Source organism: Lissotriton helveticus, chromosome 1_1, assembly GCF_964261635.1.
Source record: "Lissotriton helveticus chromosome 1_1, aLisHel1.1, whole genome shotgun sequence".
Lineage (NCBI taxonomy): Eukaryota > Metazoa > Chordata > Amphibia > Caudata > Salamandridae > Lissotriton > Lissotriton helveticus.
Genome location: NC_136057.1, coordinates 1585975593 through 1585997972, shown reverse-complemented (window position 1 = coordinate 1585997972; position 22380 = coordinate 1585975593).

Below are 22380 nucleotides of genomic sequence, written 5' to 3'. Positions count from 1 at the left end.
AATTGATAAACATATATAATATATACCAATAAAATCAAATGAGAATATTTCATTGTTTGAGACTATCTATATATAGTTGGACTTTCCATTCTCAATTGCATATGAAAGCTATATCAACCATGATCTCCATTTAAATATATTTTGAATATGTCACTTGGCTATAGACGTTCCTTAATTTAGTTTGTTCCCTATGTATAGCAGGTGCAACAGTAATATATAGGGGTCCCCTTTTTTCAAAATACGGGGCAGGGAGGCAACAGGAAAGGAGAGGTGACTGGGTGGGAGAAGTGACGGGCAGGAGCGGTGATTAGGCATGAGCAGGATTACAGAAGAGCTTTCCCCAAACAGTAATGTGGGGAACTTGCCCCCGTGTGTAATTTGTCAATGTTGTACACAGAGTGAACAGGGCAGTAGCAGTGATGGGACAGAAGAGGCGACAGGAAAGGAGAGGTAATGGGCAGGAGAGGTGATGGGGCAGGAGAGGTGATGGGGCAAGAGAGGTGACGGGTAGGAAAAGTGACTTGGCAGGAGAAGTGACGGGGCAGAAGCAGTGATGGACAGGAGAGGCTACAGGAAAGGAGAGGTGATGGGCAGGAGAGGTGATGGGGCAGGTGATGGGGCAGGAGAGGTGATGGGGCAGGAGAGATGACCGGGCAGGAGAGGTGACTGGGCAGGAGAGGTGACTGGGCAGGAACAGTGACGGGACAGGAGAGGCAACAGGAAAGGAGAGGTGACCGGGTAGGAGAAGTGACAGTGCAGGAGAAGTGACAGGCAGGAGCGGTGATTAGGCATGAGCAGGAGCAGTGATGGGCAGGAGTGGTGATGGGGCAGGAGGGGTGACGTGGCAGTAGAGGTGATTAGGCATGAGCAGGAGCAGTGACAGGCCAGGAGCCGTGAATGGACAGGAGCAGTGAACAGACAGGAGCGGTGAACGGACAAGAGCAGTGAACGGACAGGAGCTGGTGAACGGACAAGGCCGGTGAACGGACAGGAGCTGGTGAACGGACAGGAGCTGGTAAACGGCAGGAGCTGGTGAACGGGCAGGAGCTGGTGAACGGGCAGGAGCGGTAAAAGGGCAGGAGCTGGTGAACGTGCAGGAGCGGTGAAAGGGTAGGAGCAGTGACTAGGCAAGGGAAATGACAAAGGAGCGATGACTGGGTAGGAGATGTGATTAGTACTTATGTTCCTTGCCTATTTATTTATAAACTATTGCATGACATCCACTGATGTGTCTGCGAAGCATACCTTTTGTACTGAATTTTTGTCCTGAATTTTGACCTCCTGTCCTGAATTTTTGTCCTGAATTTTGACCTCCTGTCCTGGATTTTTGTCCTGAATTTTGACCCTTTGTCCTGAATTATTACACTTACCATCCTAAATTTGAACCCATGCCAGTAAGCCACCCTACATCAGATGCTACCTATCGAGCCAAAGAGGCTCGAGGGTCACACATTCAGCAGCAGCCCAAAGGCCCTGGTGACTTTAAGGCTTGAATAACCAGTATAAAGCCAGGAGTGCATAATTGGAGTGGGAGCAGCACAATTGAACACCGCGGAGTCCTCTCCCGCTGCAATCAACGCCCTAATAATGCAGTACCTGGGCACCCTCGGATTTCACAGCAGTATTGATTGGATTGGCCAGGGACAACTTGGGAGGACAGACCCCAGTGAACACCCAGGGGATGTAAATAGCTTAAGCCTCCACCGACCTGGTGCAGTGAAGTGCATCTAAACAGTGGGAGGACACCTCTGGGGAATCCCCGCCTGCATACTGTCGACTGGGACCCGAACGGCTCCCATGTACCCCACATCTCCTTGCAGTGAGGGGACAGCTAGGGAACAGCACAAACAACCACTGAGGTCATGAACAGTTGGCACTGTTCGAAATCAGGACTCCCACTGACGCTGGAAGTCTGGCGTAATCCTGTACGCCGGACCAAAAAGGGCAAACCGTCATTATGGTAAAATCCAGGATGGACAGGAGCACGGCCACAAAGTGGCCACATTTATCTCCACCAAGATTCCCCCAACCTGGATGAGCAGGGCTGGTCCTAGGATTTTTGGGGTCCTGGGCAGAATGAAAGATACGAGGCCCTCTCTAATTTGCAGCTAATGTGTTGTCACAGGAACTCACCTCATAGGAAGTGACATCGCAGGGCAATTAATATTTTGCATCATTGAAGTGACTTGCAAGATACAACTTCTTGGGAATAGATATCAGTATAATGTATAAGAACACAAATAACCCAAATAAATTAAGTCCATATATTTTAAATCTCTGTTAGTGGCGCACAGTAGTCCAGTTGGATGGAAACGTTTGGCGCAGCACTCACAAAAGGGGGCATCTTTACTCCAGTGTTCGTTGTCCAATGTTAACTGATTGCATGCACTTCTCTTTAGGCAATCTGAGGTGCACAGAGGTGACTTACACAAGAAAAAAAGTATTTACGTGGTTGTGGGCACTCAAGCACACACCAGACCTCAGGTAGGACCTCTGTTGACATGGCACTCAACAAACAGCTTGACACAGAGTTGTTTACTACAGAACACCTTCTATGGGTTATGAGACTCAGCAGCCACAGAAATGTGATGCTGAAGTGAGATATGGAAAAATCTGAATCTTTGCTGGTACAGGATGGAGCAGTCAAGAAGCTTGTAATTGGGTGGTGTAGGATGGAGCAGGCAGACATTGAGTGGTGTAGAAACGCTACCGGAAAAGACTGTGAGATGTAGGGATGGAGCAGGCACAGATTGGGTGGTGTAAGGACAGAGCTTAGGTTGCTAAGGGGAGAAGATAGAAATGCATAGGAATGTACAAGGCGGGTAGTCTTGGGTTTTCTTAGCACTAATGCAGCAGCACTGCAAGTGAAAAAATAGCTCCCAGCGAATGCCTTCCCCACTCTCCATGGCCTTGTAGCCATCAAACAGTGCTGTGAAGCCCAAGAGAAGGACCCCACTTTCCAGACCCTTTCAACCATGATATTGCACTGTAAGGCTCAGGGAAGGGGCCATCCCTGCCAAATATCACTCATCACAGGATAGATGAATGCAGGTGTTAGTCTTCACTGCCTTTCTGCACTGAAACAGTTTGTTACACAATTCACAAAGTTCATATAGGTCTACAGCAGTTCATGATTTTGCACCTCAAATGAACAGTTATTTGCCAGTTTGAGCTTAGAGAAGACTGGCAGCATTTAACTGCTACTTTTGTGTGGAGCCCTGCAGGATGGTCTCAAGTTTAGGAAACATGGGTGCTGTGTCACGTAGCTTATAAACAAGGCATATAGTAGCTGAGAAACTCTATTTAAAGGCGATATGTTAGTGTACAATTGAAGGGCTGTGCTGCAATTAATAGATCTGGCCAAGAGGTGGACATATCCCAAAGAGAAAGACTAGCTCAATCAATCCTCGTCGCCCCTTTGCATTCTGGTACTTTTAGTTCTGCATTTTAATAGCAGGGATGGCTACAAGCCTCAGATGCAAAATAATACTGGAAGAGCTATTCATGCCTGATGGAAGGGATCTTCAGAGCTTGAGATTTATTCACATCAACACACAGGATCATTTTTATACCTTTAAGTAGTATAATCAATAAAGGTTTTATTCCACAAAAATGTAAGTATTATTCTGTGTACTCTTGTGGTTGTTTCCTAGTTCACTGAACAGCCCAATCAGGTAACAGGGTGCTGAGGTTGTCACGAGGGAGGGATCATTACTGAAGAGGAAAAGCATGTTATGTGCAGATGCCCCACAGGCAACCTATCATAACCAGATAGTAGTGGACGTGTACCACCCAAAAATAAGTGGCAGACTGATTTATAGCCTGGCAAGGTTTTCCTGATTAAACTTTTGAAAAGTGAACATTTTCATGTGTTGATGCTTTCTAGACCTTTGCTTTAAAAAAAGTATGTATCTCTGGAACTAGCAACAATACCAAAATCTAATTCGTAGAACTGCTCACAATAGTGTCCCTTTTAATGTCAGTCATATGCTATAAAGATATCATCCATAAAGCTGCTACAATCTTGCAAATGTAATACACATGCAGTTTACAACCTGAGGGCCCCTTCTTCTAAGCACAGAAGCCATGGTCCAGCACTGTGTGGTCCAGAAGAGGGCCCCCTTTCTTGGGCTTCCCAGCAATGATGTAGTACTACAATGCCAGAAGAGGGCTCGCTCCCCCTGAGCACTGGGCCATGGATGCTAGGCCTAGTGATCTTATGCTAGGATTGCCACCTGACCATTATTTTTATAGCATGGCCATTATTTTTATGTCCCTGCATGCAAATAACTTAAAAAAAGCAAATACATCTGGCATTTGTTCCATTTTGCAATATAAACAGCAGCAAAAGAAGAAAACACTGCTACGATTTGCAAGTCGTTTTAAGTTATTTGCAAATGATTATAAAAGCAAGCATATTAGGTATTTGCTTTGATACAGAGACATAACAATGTGTGTACACATATTCTTTTCCACCTAGCAGAATCAGGTCCTTTCAGAGTAGTGAAATGTAAACAAATGACCGGTATTTTTGTGAGAAATGAGGCAACTCTCCAGCGATTTGTGGCCCTGGGTCATCGAGCCATGATATAGTGCTACAAGGCCTAGCTAAGAGGCCCTCTTACCTGGACATCGCAATGCTGGATCATGGCTGTGAGGCCTGATTGAGGAGGGCTCCCTCCACTGACGATGCCGGCTAGAGCTACCAATTTTCTTAAAAAAAATAAATAAAAGAAAGTGGTCATTTGTTTACACTTTCTTTCTCTTTAGGGAACAAGAGCCTGATTTAGATCTTGGCAGACGTGTTTATACGTCACAACAGTGACCGATTTCCCGTCCGCCGAAATATAAATCCCTTTATATCCTATGCGATTTATATTTCGGCAAATTGAATATCTGTCACCATTGTGATGGAGTAACCCATCCACCGAGAACTAAATCAGACCCCAAGTTCTGCTATGTACCCCTATATTTACCCTAATAACCATGGAGTTATAACATACAATAACTCTCAAATACTTTAAAAGTGATTCCTTCTTGTTTTTGCTCTTTAATATTTATATCTCAAAATGGGGAACATCCAAAATGTTCTAATTCATTGATAGGTAAGCATGATCCTGTGCTGAGAAGCCAAAGGTATGGGGGCCCCTCTCCTGAGCCGTTTTTCACTGGATCATGTCTACGAGGCCTATAGGATGGGGTCATCCAACGGGGGCCTGAAACACATTACCCAGCACTGCGAGGCCCAGAGGAGAGAAGCATTTGGGCATCCTCTCCAACACCTTACAGTTGGTATGCAATGCTGCAAGGTTCTAGGAAAGGGAGGGGACCAAGGCACCCGGAGCATGGCAGTACAGTCAAGACTGGACTCTGCCTGGCCAAAGAGACATGGCAAGATTACATAAGCTCAGCACAGCCACGGTCAGACTCCAAGAACAAGAAACAGACACACATTACTGGAGCAGTGAGGATTAGTGACACTCTGATATTGTGCAGCCAAGAGTTACGTCAATGGTGATTCGTTGTATCGATGTCCCGGGGAGGTGGTGGGGACTGGTAGGATTTTCATATGAGGCTGGCCTCTCACCTCACCTGTTTTCTGGAGGTTCGATTCTCACAGTGATTATCCAGTGCTGATAGGTGCAGGAAAGTGGAGGGGGCCACTACTGGGCATCCTAATGCTCGATCAAGGCTGTAATGCCTACTATAGGAGGGAGCCTCCACATAAATGGGCGGGTAATGGATTTCATTGGTTGACTGATGTACAGATGGCTGGATTTTATTGGTTGAATAGCAGATGAGTGGGTGGGTTTTATAAATAGAATGGTAGATATGGAGTGGGATAAATAAATGCATGGACAGGGTACTGTACTTAACAATATTGACAGATTTAACTATTTTGAGGTACAGGTGCTTGCTAACACACAGTGCAACTACTGTGATCCCTTTTTAAGAAGCACTTCCTTTTAACATAAATAGACTGTTGCCCACCTTTTTACCAGTATGAGTTCTCTTTTTGAAAATTCCTCTTACTTATGGTTGCACTTGAGCAGGCATCAAACCTGTTGCGCCCAGCCCAGAGAGGAAGTGGTTTACTCTTTTCACACTTTTCAACTACACCCATAGTGTTTGTGTTCATAGGAGGTGTGGGGGCTCCCCGGGGCCTCACAGCCATAGCGTAGCACTATTAGACCCAAGATAGAAACCCCCCTCCTCTTAACTTTGGGGCCACATTGTAATGATATAAGGTCCAGGAGAGGGGCCCCTCGACCCTCAGAAGGTTCAGTGTAGCACTATGCGGCCCAGGAGAGAACGCTCCTCCCTTGGGCCTAGCAGTGCTGGAGGTCCAGGGAAGTGGCGCCCACCCCTGTGTCTCACAGGCAGGATTCAGCAACGAGAGGCTTACAGGAGATGGGCTCCCTACTGGGCCTTTCAAGGACATACACTGGAGACCGTGCATGCCGGCCTGATAAGATGTAAAGATAACAGGAGTGTGACCCATAAACCTAGTCGGGATTAGGGTTCAAAGGTATATACAGTAGCAATATCCCAACCGGTAGAAATCAAAAAAGACAATTGCTATAGTATGCAAAAAGCATTACACGAGCAGCACAATAAGGAGACAATTATTCTGATGATTTATATATGAAAGTTGCTTATATATTTAGAGAAGAAAGGACAATTTGAACAAATTGAAACAGCACAACGTTCAAAGATTCAAATGACAACCGAAGGTAAACTTGGTGCTCAATTATATACAAGTGGTGGAAGGCGACGCAAGTGGGGAGTGAACAGTGTGGATGGCGCAGTGTGAACAAGGTGAACATATTATACAGTGAATGGCTCAATGAGTGACATAATTAAGCTGATTTAGAATCACAATTCACAGATTCTTGGAGAGCCACACTGGAGGTTGCGCCTCAAATAGCGCTGTGTGTGGTCGACGGCGTTTCGGTCCCTGATCCGTTGGGACCATCTTCAGGACGGGTTGTCTCATTTGGGATGCTGGAGAAATGACGAGGCGGGTAAGCGTCGTCAGCTTGTGGAATCAAGGCAATCTATAGGCTGAGGCGAACATAACCTGGAGATGTGACGAGGCGGGTAAGCGTCGTCAGCTTGTGGAATCAAGGCAATCTATAGGCTGTGGCGAGCACAACCAGTGAGTGGAGGGGATCTGGGAGTATTCCTATCACCGGTTCAGGAGACGCGCGAACATCAAGTCTCATCGGCGGGGAAACCTGAAATAATCAACGTTAGTGGCAGGAACGGATCCGGGTACAGCGCCAGCGAAGTATCAGGCAGGAAGTAACTTCCTGGTGATAAGATGACCAGATTTTGAAAAACAAAAACCTGCATATTTAGCATATTTAGTAAAAATAGAAAAACTAAAAGGGGGTGCAGATTGACTTAAATTACAATAGTTGTTACCATTGAAACACAGGTACTAACGTACTAAATGGAAAGCAATTTTAAACCCAGGACACCTGGCCATCTTACGATCTGAACTAACTGTTCCCTCCTCCACTCTCTTCTTACTTGGTATGTTCTTGTGTCCTGCTGATCGATTTCGGAAACAAAGGGATGCATTGTTGCCTGGTAACTACAAATTGCCAATGCTCCACACCCCCCAATCCAAAAAAAGGACACCACGCCCTTGCAGTGCAGGCGATCAAGACACCTTGCTGTGAAAACACCTCATAATGTGATTGACTGGGGGAGGGGGCGCAGGAGATGTGTGTGCCGAGTTCAGTGTGTCTCAGAGAATCAGTGGACTGTGGTGCACTTCACTGGGGCCCCATATTTGGAGGTAAGTGCGGGGGCCCGGGGCAGCTGCCCACACTGCCCATGCCTAGCGTCGGCTCTGTGGATGAGCCCTTGCTAAAGAAGCAGTAAGCCGCACTGAAGCACAATCTGAACAGCTCGTAAAGTTCCTAGGAGCTATTTCAGAAATGAAAAGAGCAGTTGAAGCCAAAATGAATGGAGTTGCAATAGATGAAAGGCGCCTCAGAGTGTATCACAGAAAACTGGCTTCCGAAGTCACGGAAGAGGAGCAAAGAATGAGAAACGTTAACCCTGCGATGGGAGCTCCGAGGGTACAAATCAACAACCTGGTAGCAACTCAAAAGTGACCCTCTCCGTGAGCAATCAGAAGATGCGGAAGGCTGCTCACGCCATAACAGTATTCAAATAACAACGCTCCTGGAGAAAACTGAAGGCAATATGCATCAGGCCCGGCTCCAGGAATTTTTATTTGGATGAGCCAAGGATGGATTTGGGTGGGCCACTGCAGGCCTGATTTGTCGCTTATATGTCTAGCCAGGCCTGCTTCAATCTTATAAGGGCCCAGTAAAACACATTAATTTCTTACCAAATCTCTGTCTAAAAGTTATCACTCTCATAAAAGTATTTTTTTCCATGTAATGTCCCTTTGATGGGAAGAAGAGGTTTCTGAGGCGGGAGTATCAGGCAAGTGACACTTCTCAGACTCTCCCTCATGACTTCCTCCTTGGATTCCCTCACTGCCACCCTCCACCAATGCCCCTCATCTCTCCATAGCCCCTCCCCCTCATGACCTCATCCTCAGATTCCCTCACTTCCACCCTCCGCCAGCGCCCTTCATCTCTCCGTAGCCCCTCCACCTCATGACCTCCTTCTCGGATTCCCTCACTTCCACTCTCCTCTAGTGCCCCTCATCTCTCCATAGCCCCTGCCCCTCATGACCTCCTCCTCAGACTCCCTGTCACCCTCTTCCAATGCCCCTCATCTCTCCATAGCCCCTACCCCTCAGACTCCCTCACTACCACCCTCCACCAGCGCTCCTAATCTCTCCGTAGCCCCTCTCCCTAATGACTTCCTCATTAGACTCCCTCACTACCACCCTCTTCCAGTGCTCCACATCTCTCCATAGCCCCTCCCCCTATTGAACTCCTTCTATATCGCAATACAAAAAAAAGCCATGTTCTAACTATATGATTCAGGTTTACATGCAGCTCTTTGATGACAGTTCATAGGTCACTGTCCTATGATAGGATTGTAACTTCTCAACTGCAAGTAAAACAAGAATCTCAGAGATAAAGGCAATTACCCACTGAGGTAACCACATAAAATACAATTTATCTGCATTTCAAAACTACCAACAGACAAATGATTGCTCTCCAGCAGGATCATAAATCACCAGAGTTATATGGTCATTTGTTTATTGTAAATGAAGCATGCACGAAGTATGTGTCTTGCTGGGCCTTCCCTGATTTCAAAAAGAAGAACAAATAGCCACACATTCTCTTACCTGCTCGATTCCTCATCACACCCCAGTCTGATAAGCCGCTACTGGGGCCAGGAAAGGTCAATCAGGATAATCAAACTTTTTCTCTCCAGCATGGAATAGAAAAGAAAATATCCACGCAGCAGGAAGGTTAAGGTTACCCGGTGCCAAAGAAAGGATTTTTCCCCTTCCCATGCCCCTATTTTACCTGCCCCAGTGGGTGGGGACACAGCCCACCTTTCTAAAAGGAGATGCGTGATTGAGGGTGCCTGTGCCAGAGAGCCCAGGCCCAATCACTCAACTCTCACAAAAGGAAGGAAAACAACGTTCGGAGGAACATTTCAATATAAGTGCCCATTTTCTTCTGGCCTTCCTGCCGACACTTCCAGGGCCTAGGCTCACGCCTAGAACTGGGCCTGATATGCAGAACTTTTCAAGAAACACTAGTTCATCATGAACATCTTTGATGGAACTCCCTCAAACATTTTTTGGTGAAACTTGTTTTTATTAGTTTCCATAAGTATATCGTCACAGTTTAAACATATATTGCCCCTATCAGATGGTACACATAGCTATTTCCAGATACAGTTTCTACAAATTTGGGTGGGCATTCCTATATTTCACCAGCTGTGGTCAATACATCTATGGACCTTCGAGTTTCCCCACCTCCCCCACCCCTGCCCCCCGACTCCCCCAAAAAAGGGGAAAAAAACAGGATGGAAAAAAAAGCCAGACGTAATCCTAACCATTTGGTGCGCGGGGTGATCCAGCTATATATATCAAATTAGTGTGGAGCGATATGGGAGCCTAAGCCAATCAAGGACGTGTGGTGAGAAAACTATCAACTTCACGAACGTCTAGGGGGGTTCAATGAGGGGGCTCTCAGTATTGGAAGAGATGAAGTGCTATTATGCGATTGGGGCATGCTGTGAGAGGTTACCCCTCAAACATTTTTACTGTGGGCCCGCTAAGTGCCGTGGCATCTACCAGCCCCCTCACACCTCCGCGCCCCACAGGCCAATGGTGGCTAGACTGTTGAACTTTAGGGTTAGAGACCGGAGCCTTGAGGTAGCGATGGCTCTTCCTGATTTCACAGAGCAAGTCTAAAAGCATAGGAACTGCTCTCTTAATGTGAAAGCCAAGCTGAGGCTGATGGGCATATAATATGCTGTCCTCTTCCAGGCAAAATTACTGATGTTCAAAGACAAGCCCTCACAGTTTTTGGCAGCACCACAGAACATCTGGCAATGGCTTGAGCACAGTGGCATGTCAGAAGCAGAGAATGACATTTGGGCAACTGCCAAGACTATGTCGCGAAAAGAGCGGCGAGCAGGAGAGCCAAATTTGTAGAATGGCCCTCGAGAGCACAAGCAGAATGATAGAGAACCAAGATGGTAGCAGAAATAGAGAACGTCTGGCATTCCCATGGGAAAATCAGAGTAGTGCTAGGGCCTCTCAATGCAATCTTGAATCGAAAGATGATGCCATGATGGCACTTCTCTTGTGGGGCCTTGAAGTAACCCCTCTATGATGGCTGAAAGCACTATATGAACCACATCAGGAAAAAGATATCCCTCACTGAACCAACAGAATGAGACTGATTCTGCCAGTCTGACACTGGCCTAGTAGAGGTGGTTCAGGGATACACAATGTATACGCTGATCCCTGATCCCTGATGTAACCCGAAGCAGGAGGAAGAGGAGCCTCCAATAGTAAGTATGAGGTGACCTCATCCCCATTCCATCATTGCCAGGGGAATATGCTGTGGAGACTTGATTTAAATAGATAATAGTTGAGCTGTAGTTCGTATCTTTTTATTGGTCACTCGAATGGAGAGCAGGTGACAGACCTTTCTCCGGCTAGATTGTAAGCAATTATAAGGCTGGAAAAGTGGGGTGAGGGTGGGTCGAGGTGTTTAAAAGTCGGGAGGGTTGCAAGCAGAAGCACACACTGGATGGCTGGTACACAAAATGCTACGGTATTCCTAAAGATATTGGGGGAAAGGACTGTCATGGGGTGGATCCATTTGCATAGCTATGGTTGACAATATGAATGGCAACCTCAAAATCCCTACATGGAATATGGGCGGCCTAGGGAATAAAATTAAATGGGGGTGGTAGCACTGTACATTCAACAGACAGCCCTGGACACTGTCTTACTTCTAGATACACATCTGATAGGGATAGAATGCAAATTCCTAGGTAGGTGCAATATATGTCCCTTGGGCACACAAGCTTCTCACTGGGATCCAGAGGGGTGAATATACTGGCAAAAGAATCCTTATTTCTTAGTCAATAAGAAATGGGCTGATCGCAGAGACACCATTATCAGGGTACCAGTGACCCTGGGCTACACTATTGTTAATTTCGATGCATCCCCTCGTTTCCAGGAGGACACATTTGAGAAAATAGGCCCTCTATTACTAGAAGCTGATAATATGCTACCAATAGTTTGTTGTGACTTTAATGATGTCATGGCACCAGACCTGGACAAGATGAGGCCCATGGCAGACAGAGACCCACACTGCTAACACAGTTCACCAGCATTCTGGTACTGATAGACCTGTAGAGATTGCAACACTCAACAGATAAAAAGTACGCATATTTCTCTGGAGCAAACAGAACGTTCTCCAGATTGGATTACATATCTGCACTCACTGGTGAAAGCCCTACTCGAATAGAAACAGAATACCTAGCACTATGTACATCTGATCACTCATTGCTGATGCTTTAACAAGTATGAAAAGTGGGAAGACAACTGGGCCCAGTACGTTCACAGTCGAATTATACCAGTGACTTGCATCTATGGTGGACCCACATCTGCTGCAGATGTTTCAGGAGGCCCGGATCCGGGTAATGCTACTGTACTGCCCAATTTCTCTCCGAAACATAAAAACCAAACTGCCAGCCACTACACTGGCCCGTAGGTTTAAAAAAAGCAATAACTTCACAATCCACAGCGACCAGACGGGGTTTATGCCTTATAGTTCTCTCCAGCAACATTTGAAGCATCTTCATAATTTGCTGGACACTGAAAAACTTCAGAGCCCCCTGAACATCTTGTCCATCGATACTGAAAAAGCATTCAGCTCCATACATCGGCCTTACTACTTCCTGGTGTGGAGGGAATTTGACTGTGGGCCATGCTTCTGTAGCTGGGTAGACCTCAGACAGGATTTGACAGCTGCTGTATGGGTCAATGGGGTGACACCCACAGCATTCCCATTGGAGAGACGGACCATGTAGGGGTGTCAATTTTCCCTTCTTGCCATGTGCATAGAACCCCTGGCATGTTGGGTTAGACAAACGGGAAGCTCAGTGGCTTCAGTGACCACACAGACCAGCAGATGGAGAAGATCTCCCTACACGTGGAGGATGTCCTATTCAATATAAGTGACCCCAGGGAGACACTGAGGCCTGTCCTAGCATTGTTCGAAGACTTTGGAGAGTACTCTGAATAAAGGATGAATTAAGGGTAATCTGGTGCTTCTCAAAATTGGTGATTGGGCCCCTAGGGATGAATTACCCACTACCCTTAGAGTGGTGACTGATAGTTACGAATACCTCAAACTAAAGTATACCAAATTTGATGAATGGCGTGCTTTAACTAATCTCAGTCACTGGTAATTTCTCAGGCGCCATCCCAATCCATCGTTATTTTGCACACCATATCATCTCAGTTTGGACCCAGCCATAAGCAAATCAGTCTTGATGCTGCTACACAGTCTAGCCTGATCTGCCAGTCCAGGTCCCCCCAGAAACCGAACACAAGCAACCCAGTACCACTTTCACCCTAGTTTGGCATTCAGCAGCTGTGGGAGAGAGAGATGCTGGAACATTGGAGGACATGGATTTGGATGCCCAGGAAGTGGCCATCAGGGCTAGGTTCCACCCGATTCACTTTAAGGTACTGCACAGAATCTGCATGGACAGGCCAGGCTACGTATAACGAGGAAAGCACTTGACTGCTTGGAATGCCGAAGTACCAACGGTTCTTTTCCAATTTGTCCATGCACAGTGATCCAGAGCCGTTGGCAGATGATCCTAAACGTGCTGATAAGTGTATTAGAAGATGCAATTCCACAGAATCCCAAATATTTGCTGCCTCGGGCCCCTGGAGATATAGATCTCCCACATAAAAATATACTCTTCTGTTCATAGGTATTGGTCAAAAGGGATATCACACAATTAAGGTGGTCACCAATTTAAATGATCAAAGATAAATGGGGTGCGGCTCATTGTGTGCTGCTGTTGTAGCTTCTGACCCTAATCCCGTGGCGGCGAGTGAAGGACGTCGTGGGATCCCTGTGCTTTTGCCGGCGCTTGTTGTTTAGAGCGGGTTGTGGAGAGGGGAGAGAACATTGACTCCTGCAGACGCCGAGGGACTGCGAGGTCCAGCAGGCTCTCTGGTCCACAGCTGCTGCCTCTTCCCTCGGCGTTCCCGCCCCCCCCGCCTGCAGGGATTTAAACTTGCTTCCATTACCGCGCAGCGGGAGGCGCGCGGGACATAGCCCGGGCAAAGGGCGGGCCCTCTGAGGCCCTCAGAGGCCGAAGTAGGCTGGGCTGGGCCCACCCTTTTACATTTTTTATTTTACGTTTGATTTTATTGTCCCTCTATCTGTGTCCTGCTCAGACAGTGTCTTTTTGTTGGTTAGTTCTGGCTTCACACAGTTCTTCTCGCCCAATTCCTTACAACTATTTTATCTATTAGTTAATTTGCATTAAGGACTACATTTGATATCTCCCTTTTTTTAAATATAATCATGACAGCTAAAAAGCTCAGTTCAGGGAGACTTCTGATAGGAAGGTCTTGTGCAAAAACCAAGTCTAACCCACTCAGAAACAAGGAGGTCCAAAATCTGCAACTAAAGGGCCAGTGTCAATTATTCCAATTATGGGAGAAGCCTAAAGATAAGAACAAACCTTCAGATATGGGTGTAGTGTGTTCCCCTGGGGGGTCTCCCAAGCCGACATTGGAGGGTCCACTTGTGGAAAATAAATTAGCCATGAACTCACTGTTTAGTGAAGAAATTAATCTGACACAACTCACTGCTTCCCCTTTTATTAAATTGCCCGCTCCTAGAGTTGAGTGTGCGCAGCAGCATAATACTCTTACAACGCCCGGGGTCAACCGGATTCAAGAACTAGCAGGTGGTTCCCCCCATAGGGAAGTAGGAAATGAGGACTCTCAAATGCTAGATATTGATCTGGAACTCTGTGGGCGCTACTTAGTAGATTGATCTTTGAAGTTATTCGAGGCCGCAAAAACCCCGCTTGGTTCCATTCCCTCGGGTCTCCGACTCTATAGTAGCACCCCTTCAATTAAATCCCAAGATATTTCCTCCCAGTCTAACATCTCAAAAAGCCCTGAGCTGAATATATCTGGCATTCATTCAACTGTCTTCCCTCGTCCAGAGAGTCTTGATAAACCCATCTCTGAGTCCCTGATCGCTTTAGAACATCTGCTGTCCTCTATATTACTGCTATTGGGTAAATTTGTGGGCAGTAATGATTGTGTTCTAGAAACAGTTACCCAGATATTGAAGGTCCTCTTAAATAATTCTTTGGAAAAGATACCCGGTATAGTTCCTCAAGAAGGTTTGTTAGGGCATAAATCCGGTGGTGATGTCTCTCCAGGATCTAGGCACTTAGACTCTCCTCATAATTCAGCCCAAAACTCCCCACCTGCTTTCGTCAGAAACGAGCTTATATCAAATGAGATTTTATCAGTCCCTAAATCGTCTGCATACAATTGTATTGTGGACTTGGCTCTTGAAGTTGTAGAAGATACCGGCGAAGTAGTTGACTTAAATTCTGGTAAAGAGTTTTTTCCTATCTTTGCCCAAGAGACTAAGGAGAAGGGGGAAAAAGAAAAAATGGAAAAGCCAAAAAAGTGTAGAGGAAAAAAGAGGAAACCTATTCGCAGAATCAAAAAAAAGAGGCAAAGACAAATAATTTTTGATGAGGTTTTAGACCAATATGTTAAGAGTGATGATAATATTTCTTTGCCGGTTACTGTTGGGACTGTAGATGGAAATTTGAAGCAGGGCCCCAATATGCAAAGAGATGATGCTCCAGCTCCTCTTGTTGAGTACAACGATATCACTTTCAGTTGTACGAATCCCAATTTAGGAAGCCCCATTATCGGATTGGGGAGGTCAACGAACCCTTTTCCGATAGTGAAGTCGATAAAATCTGCTCCTGGATTAGCATCTGCTCTTAACCCGACTGCTCTCCCCTTTTTTGCCTTGGTAGATGATGCAGTATGCCCTAATAAACCCTCGGTAACTCCATTAGAGGATAGTATAGATACGCTGACGTTGGATTTTCTCCCTCTCTTCGATACTGAATTAATAATGAATAGATCTTGGCTTCTTAAGTGTTTTAAAGAGATGGAGAGTCTGAAGTTAATCCAAACCAGCGACATTGATTTGGTATCAATTTTGAGAGTCGAGGCAAGTTCTTGCACCAGGGTAAGGTTCTACTCCAAACTTATTGTGAACCACATTTTGAAGCAGGCTGAGAGTTTTCAGAGCCGCGGGATTGACGTAATGCCCTTTCTTCCCATCTGTAGAGTTGATTCCTTTGATAAGAGGTTTCCTGGCTCGAGACAAGCCGGTCCTCCTTTCCCCTTTGAGGACTTAAAGATCTGCCTTTCTAAATCTAAACGCCTAGTAACACATATAATTCCCCCATCGTTATCCCTTAATGGAAATAGAGTAGAAGATAGTCAGCAATGGAATTGGTTACCTGGCGCTTTATCAGGCAAATCCACGGACAATCCCAAATTATTTTCTCATCTTTAGCAATAGCTTAAAAATTATTTCATGGAATGCTGCTGGAATCAATAATAACCCTGAAAAGTTGCAATATCTTTATTCCTTGAAGGCTAATGTTATTTGTATTCAAGAGACGTGGTGTGTGGACAAAATGATTGTGGGGAGGGATTATATCGTCCTAGAAGGAGGGGCTGTCGCTTCTAAGAGGGGACACGCTAAAGGGGGAATTGCATGCCTGTTATCTAATCGAATAAAGTGGAATTATTCACACCACTTAGATTCGATAAAATCTTTTTCAGGCTGTAACACTATTTAGTTTTGACAATGTGGAAAAGAAACACCCCCCGGGTAATAATAAATGCCTATACCCCCCCCCCCCGCTGACTGTTTTAATGGAGTGTTAAAACAAGTTTTTGTCTTTATTAAACAAATTAAGGATACAGTTCCCCCCCCCCATGTAATTTTACTGGGTGCTCTTAACTGTAAAATCTCCAATTTAAGCTTAGATCTATTTAGAAACAAGCTCAAAGAGGAATATTTCCAGATCCCACAGGCTCTTTTCCCAGTAAAAATCAGAACGAATAAGAGAGGGAAATTGCTCCTGAAAGAATTGTCCGAAACCGAGGGTATTATAGCAAACGGAAGGCTTCCCTCTGACACTCCTGCACTTTATACGCATAAATCCAATCACAGTGAGTCGATCTTGGACTATATAATCATTGAATATTGCCTTTGCTATCTTCTGAGGGATCTGGTGGTCTCACAGACTGCATTCAGTGACCATAAGGTAATTACTTTAACCCTTTCTATATTTCCGCCTCCCGCTGATCCTTGGGCTCTTAATGGTGATAAGGTCAATTTTGGTGCTAAAACTGGAAGGTGTTTTTGGAATTCAAGAGCCATGAGGGGTCTGGAACATATTCTAGATATAACACTAACAGATCTCCATAATTGGCTAGGGGCCGAATTAATTTCCTTTGAGGTTTTTATGAAGGAGGTTACTCTAGCTGCAAGAAAATCCAATTTAATTACAAAAAAGTCCATACTCCCCAGTTCGGTCTTCTCCTTAAATAAGGAAATACATAAACTGGTGAGGGAGCAATACTTGTCCAGATCTCCGCAAGATACCGCAAAATAGCCCTCTTAAAAAGAAGGAGACGAAGGGCCAAGATTAAAATAAAAAAAGAAAAAGAGGATTCTTTCTGGATCAATCTGCGAGAGGCCGCAGTAAACGGTCACACTAGACAATTTTGGTCTATAATCGGGGAGGGTTGTGGAACTAGAGTTAGTCCCTGCCCTATCCACATTTCTGAGCAAATCTGGGTTAATTATATTGCTAATTTATATGCCAGTAATGAGCCTGTGGCCGAGAATGTGGGATCCTGCAATGATAGTGATCTCCTAATAGATTTGCCGCCCGAAAAAACCATTGAATTGGCCATAAAAGAACTTCGCCTTTCAGGTGCAATGGGGCCTGATGAGCTCCCTATCTCTGTCCTGAAGCAGGACCCAGTTTCCTGGAGCAAAATTTTGTTCTCTATATTTAGATTTTGTTTCCTGAATAAATCTGTCCCTTCGTCCTGGAAAGGGAGCATATTGGTGCCATTGTTCAAGAAGGGAGATAGGAACGATCCTAAGAATTATCGGCAAATCGCCCTTCTTGACGCAATTGGTAAAGTTTTCTCTAAATGTCTCCTATATTCTATTAACGACTGGTTTGAGAGGAATCATATATTACCTTTAGAACAGACAGGTTTTCGTAAGGGACATGGCACTTTGGACAACCTCACCGCACTTCAGATAATCTCTGATAAATATGTAAGGGTTCGTGGAGGAAGAGTATATGCGGCGTTTATAGATTTCTCCACAGCGTTAGACAAAGTGGATCGGCCGTTGCTGTGGAGAAAATTAGCCGCTCTAGGCATGCCTCCTCTCCTGCTAGATTTGGTTAAGGCCCTTCATTCAGATACATGGTGCCAAGTCCTTCAAGGAGGGGAAAGGGGGTTATCCCAAATCATCCCTTCCATCAACGGACTAAAGCAGGGTTGTCTTTTGGCGCCTTTGCTTTTTTCCTTATACATTTCAGATCTTCCTACGTCTTTATCTGCTAGTGATAGTATTGCACCATCATTAGGGGGATCTCCAATTACCTGTTTGTTGTATGCGGACGATATCATTATATTGGACTTAACGCCCAAAGGGTTGAACAATCGTCTGCATGCTCTACATCTTTATGTCGAACTCAATTTTTTAAAGATAAATACAGCTAAAAGTAAAATTATGAGTATTTCAGGGAGGAAAAAAACAAAATATGAGAATTTTGGTTGGTCCATAGGAGGTCATAAACTGGAGGTGATTAAGTCTTATGTCTTCCTGGGGAAAATAATATCTGATAACCTAAGTGACAAGGCCCACATCGATAATAACTCCCGGAAGGCCCTGTCTCAGGGTAAAAGTTTGAGTGCATTGTACTCTGCTACAGGGAGAAGACATTTCTCTTACCTGCTAGAGGTTTTCAGGGCGAAAATCTCGTCTTCCCTTCTGTACGGAATTGAAATAGTTGATTTAGGGCAATGTTTTTTTTTACATGTTATAGAAGGAAAAATTCTACGGTTTTTAGCCTCTATAAACACTGCCTGCACAGTGGCGTCCCTAAGACTTGAGTTCGGTATCCGTAGTAGTTGGGTGCAGGGCTTGGCAGGGTTAGTGTGTTGGGTAGCCAGTCTGGCCAGAGGGGAAGTGGGGACTTTGAGACACTTAATGAAGTCGGAATTGTTGGGCACTCTAAGGGAGTTCTCCTCAATTGTGAAGAACTTCAGGAGGGCTGTTGTGCTTTTACAGTTGGAGGAGAGCACTCTTTTCACTTTATCTGCCGTACAGTTAAAATCACTTTTGAAACAGGCCTCGTGGGATCTCAGTTTTAGGTTGGACAGGGAATCTATCCTTGCGAAGAAGGGAGTATCCCCCCTCACTGATACTTACGTACTAAAACGCAAGCAACCCTATGTCGCCTGGAACCTATCCCATGCCATACGACATTTTTGGCTGCTCTTGAGGCAGGATTTACTCCCTCTTAATAAGCTTATGGCTAGGTGGTATGGTTGCTCAGCAATTTGCAACTTTTGTAATTTGTCTACCCAGGACTTTATACATGTTCTCTTTATATGTCCTGTACTTCGTTTATTTCGTCGCAAGTGGTTAAGGCAAATTTGTTTGAAATTGAATATACTTACAGCCAATTCTTTCTTACATGCTTTATATAATCCTCCTAATGAAATGTTCTGTTTTAGCATTTTTAATTTCTTTAAATGTTTTTTAGATATCTACTAGAGGGTTTTATTTAACTGTGTTGTACTGACTATTGTGTATTTTGGTAAAAATGTGTTAATGTCTTTTTGCATTTGTATGAGTACTTTGTATTATGTATCTTTTTATGTGGACCTCTTTGGAGTTCCAAAACATAATAAACAAACTTGACTTGGCATGCTGAGTAGATTTGTGTATGGGAGCTGTAAAAGTGAGATATATATCTAGAGGCTGTCCCAAAAGGTTTAAGAAGGTTTGGGGTAGATGGTGGGAATTTTATGGCCTGAAAGTCAACTGCACAATTACCTCTGCGTGTCAGGAATCCGATAATGAATAGTTAAGCGCAGGGTCCAGCTCTAAACTGTATTCCGGAGTGTCCGACGAGATGGACAGATGCTGATGGTATGATGCAGACAAACCTGATGGGTGTATCCTAAGGAATGTCCACCCTACAATATTAAATAATGTACTTCATGTTGTATACGTTGATATGTCATGCATGGCTCTGGAATGCATCTTTTAACGTGCTCATTGTGTGCATTCCTTCAAAATTTAAATAAAAACAGTTCGCAAAAAAAAGAATAATTAGTGGGCATCTTTGTGGCAGTGTGTATTTCCTGGGCAACACTCACGACTGTGCAGAAAAGCGTATTTCATGTAAGGAAGAATCCTTGGAAGCACCTGCTCTATGCATCACTAAGATAATTTTTAGTGAGTGTGAGGAAAGTATCAACAGACATCTTGTTTGAAAAAGGCTAAATACGGGCCGTGTCCCAATCACTCCACTTATTATTCAAGCCGTTTCAGCAAATACGCAGCAAGGTGGCTGCTGGAAGGTGAAGGTGACCTCACATCCATTCTGCTGAACATGGTATCTGTTCTGTTGGGGTGCTTTTCAGGTGGACACAGAGAGCAGTACCTTCTGAACCAGGTACTGAACAAACATGGACTGAATCTACTAATGATTTCTGCAATGTGTTTATCTATTGCCTTGTTATATTTTTAAGTTGATGAGTGTTTACATAACAAATGTTTCATATTATATGCTTAGTTTATGTACAGTGCAGTCCATTTGCATAAACCGTAATGATTCTTTACAGTATTAAATATACCGCTGTAGTAGGTATGTAAAAGTGGTCTCTCTTGAATGTGCTTATTTGTCACACTGCTTTGACATTAAAGGGGTCTCAACAAACACTAGACTTCTTTTTACTACTGGAAGTATCTGTGTCAGCTCTTTAAGTGCCTCTAGAAAGATTGTGTACGCTACATATCTTAGGAGCAAAATCTAAAAGTGTTTCAACAGGTTTATATCCACCTGCTTTATTCCTTAAACTCCTGCATGAAAAATTGACATTCTATCACACTTTCAATTACTTCCATACCCTATTTTTTTGTGGCTTTAGAATAGAAGGTGGCAGGGTGCAGTACATCATCTGCAGTAAATAAGTCACAGAAATGACCAGAGTAACAGAACAGGCAATTCTGGCACCCAGGCCAATAGCGACTGCCATCATAAGAACCAGAAAAAACAAAGGTAAATATTGACAACTACAAATCATCCACATTAAGCACGAGTACTGAGAATAGACAGAGCACAAAAATAAGACCAATCATTCACCACCGCCTCCTCCCCCAACCCAACCGACATTCAGGCTACAAATTACCTGACCTCGGCCTCCATGGAGACCCAGGCTTGCGGATATGGCTTCAACTGTATCCGCGATTTCTCGCCCAGCATTCCCAGATCCTATATGACATAGACCCGAAGATAGCGGAACCCCTGTGGAAGGATCTGAAGCCCGATGCCCAGAACAGCCCACCCTGCCCCCACTCAGCGAGTAAACCGAAGACTTAACCAGGGTGAACCCGAAGTCCTGAAAAAAACCCAAATAAGAATAGAATATGGAGTTCCCTTGTCTCTGAGGCAATGGGAGATCGGTGAGGAAGATGAGCACATCATCAGCGTATAATGCAACCCCCTCCTCCAATCTCGGTCCCCACTCAAACTACCCGCAGCTGAGCATTGACACAAACCCAATTCGCTAGAGGCTCTATGGACAAAGCGAAAAGGAGCGGAGAGAGGGGGCACCCTTGTTGTGTTCCCTGCTCCACCGGAAAAGGGGAGGATAGGAATGTATACCCACTAGGACCTGGGCGAAGAGCCCCATATATAGCAGCCGCACATAGCTGATGAACCGGTAAGCAAAGTTCACCCGAGACAGAAGGGGAAAAAAGAAATGGGCAAGCAACCGAGTCAAAGGCTTTACAAAAGCCGACCTGCAAAAGTGTGCTTTCAGTATGGTGGTGCAGGAGAGAGCAATAGCCGGATGTTGTGCCTCATGGTGCTGCCGGCATAAAACCCAAACTGGTCCGGTGAACCAGAGTAGGTATGACCTTAATCAAGCATTTCGCGAGAGCCTAAACCCACACCTTGATCTCAATATTAAACAGGGAAATTGGGCAATATGAACCGCAGCAGTCTGGAGGCTGTTATGGTATAAGAATCACTAGGAGATCCACCATCCAGAGAGGCAGTGGGAGCAAGTGACCCTTCAGTGTATCCCCAAAAAAAACATCTAACAGGTGAAAGCCCGTGAGCGTGGCCCTATAAAGTTCAGCTGGGAGGCCATCCTTGCCCGGTGACATACCCACGCGCAACTGCATCAAGCCTTCCACAAGTTCTTCAGCCATAACTTCCAACGCCAGGGCCACCCTATCTTGCAATCAGAGGGACTGAACAGAGAGTTCCCAGACAAATGACACCTATGAGGGACTCTCAGAAGCCTGGCGAGCATATAACGTGCCTTAATAATCAGCAAACATTTCGGCAATCAGCCAATCACCGGACACCCTCTCACCATGGGCGTTAAATGCACAGGAGATTGGGTAACGTGAGAGCATAGCCATGCAAAGCCAATCGAGGGCTTTACTGGATTTATCCCCCCCATCCCATTGGTAGATGCACCTTTGAGTCGCCGACCAAGCCGAACGCGCCCCCACCTTCAAAGTCTGATTTAACATGGTTTCTGTA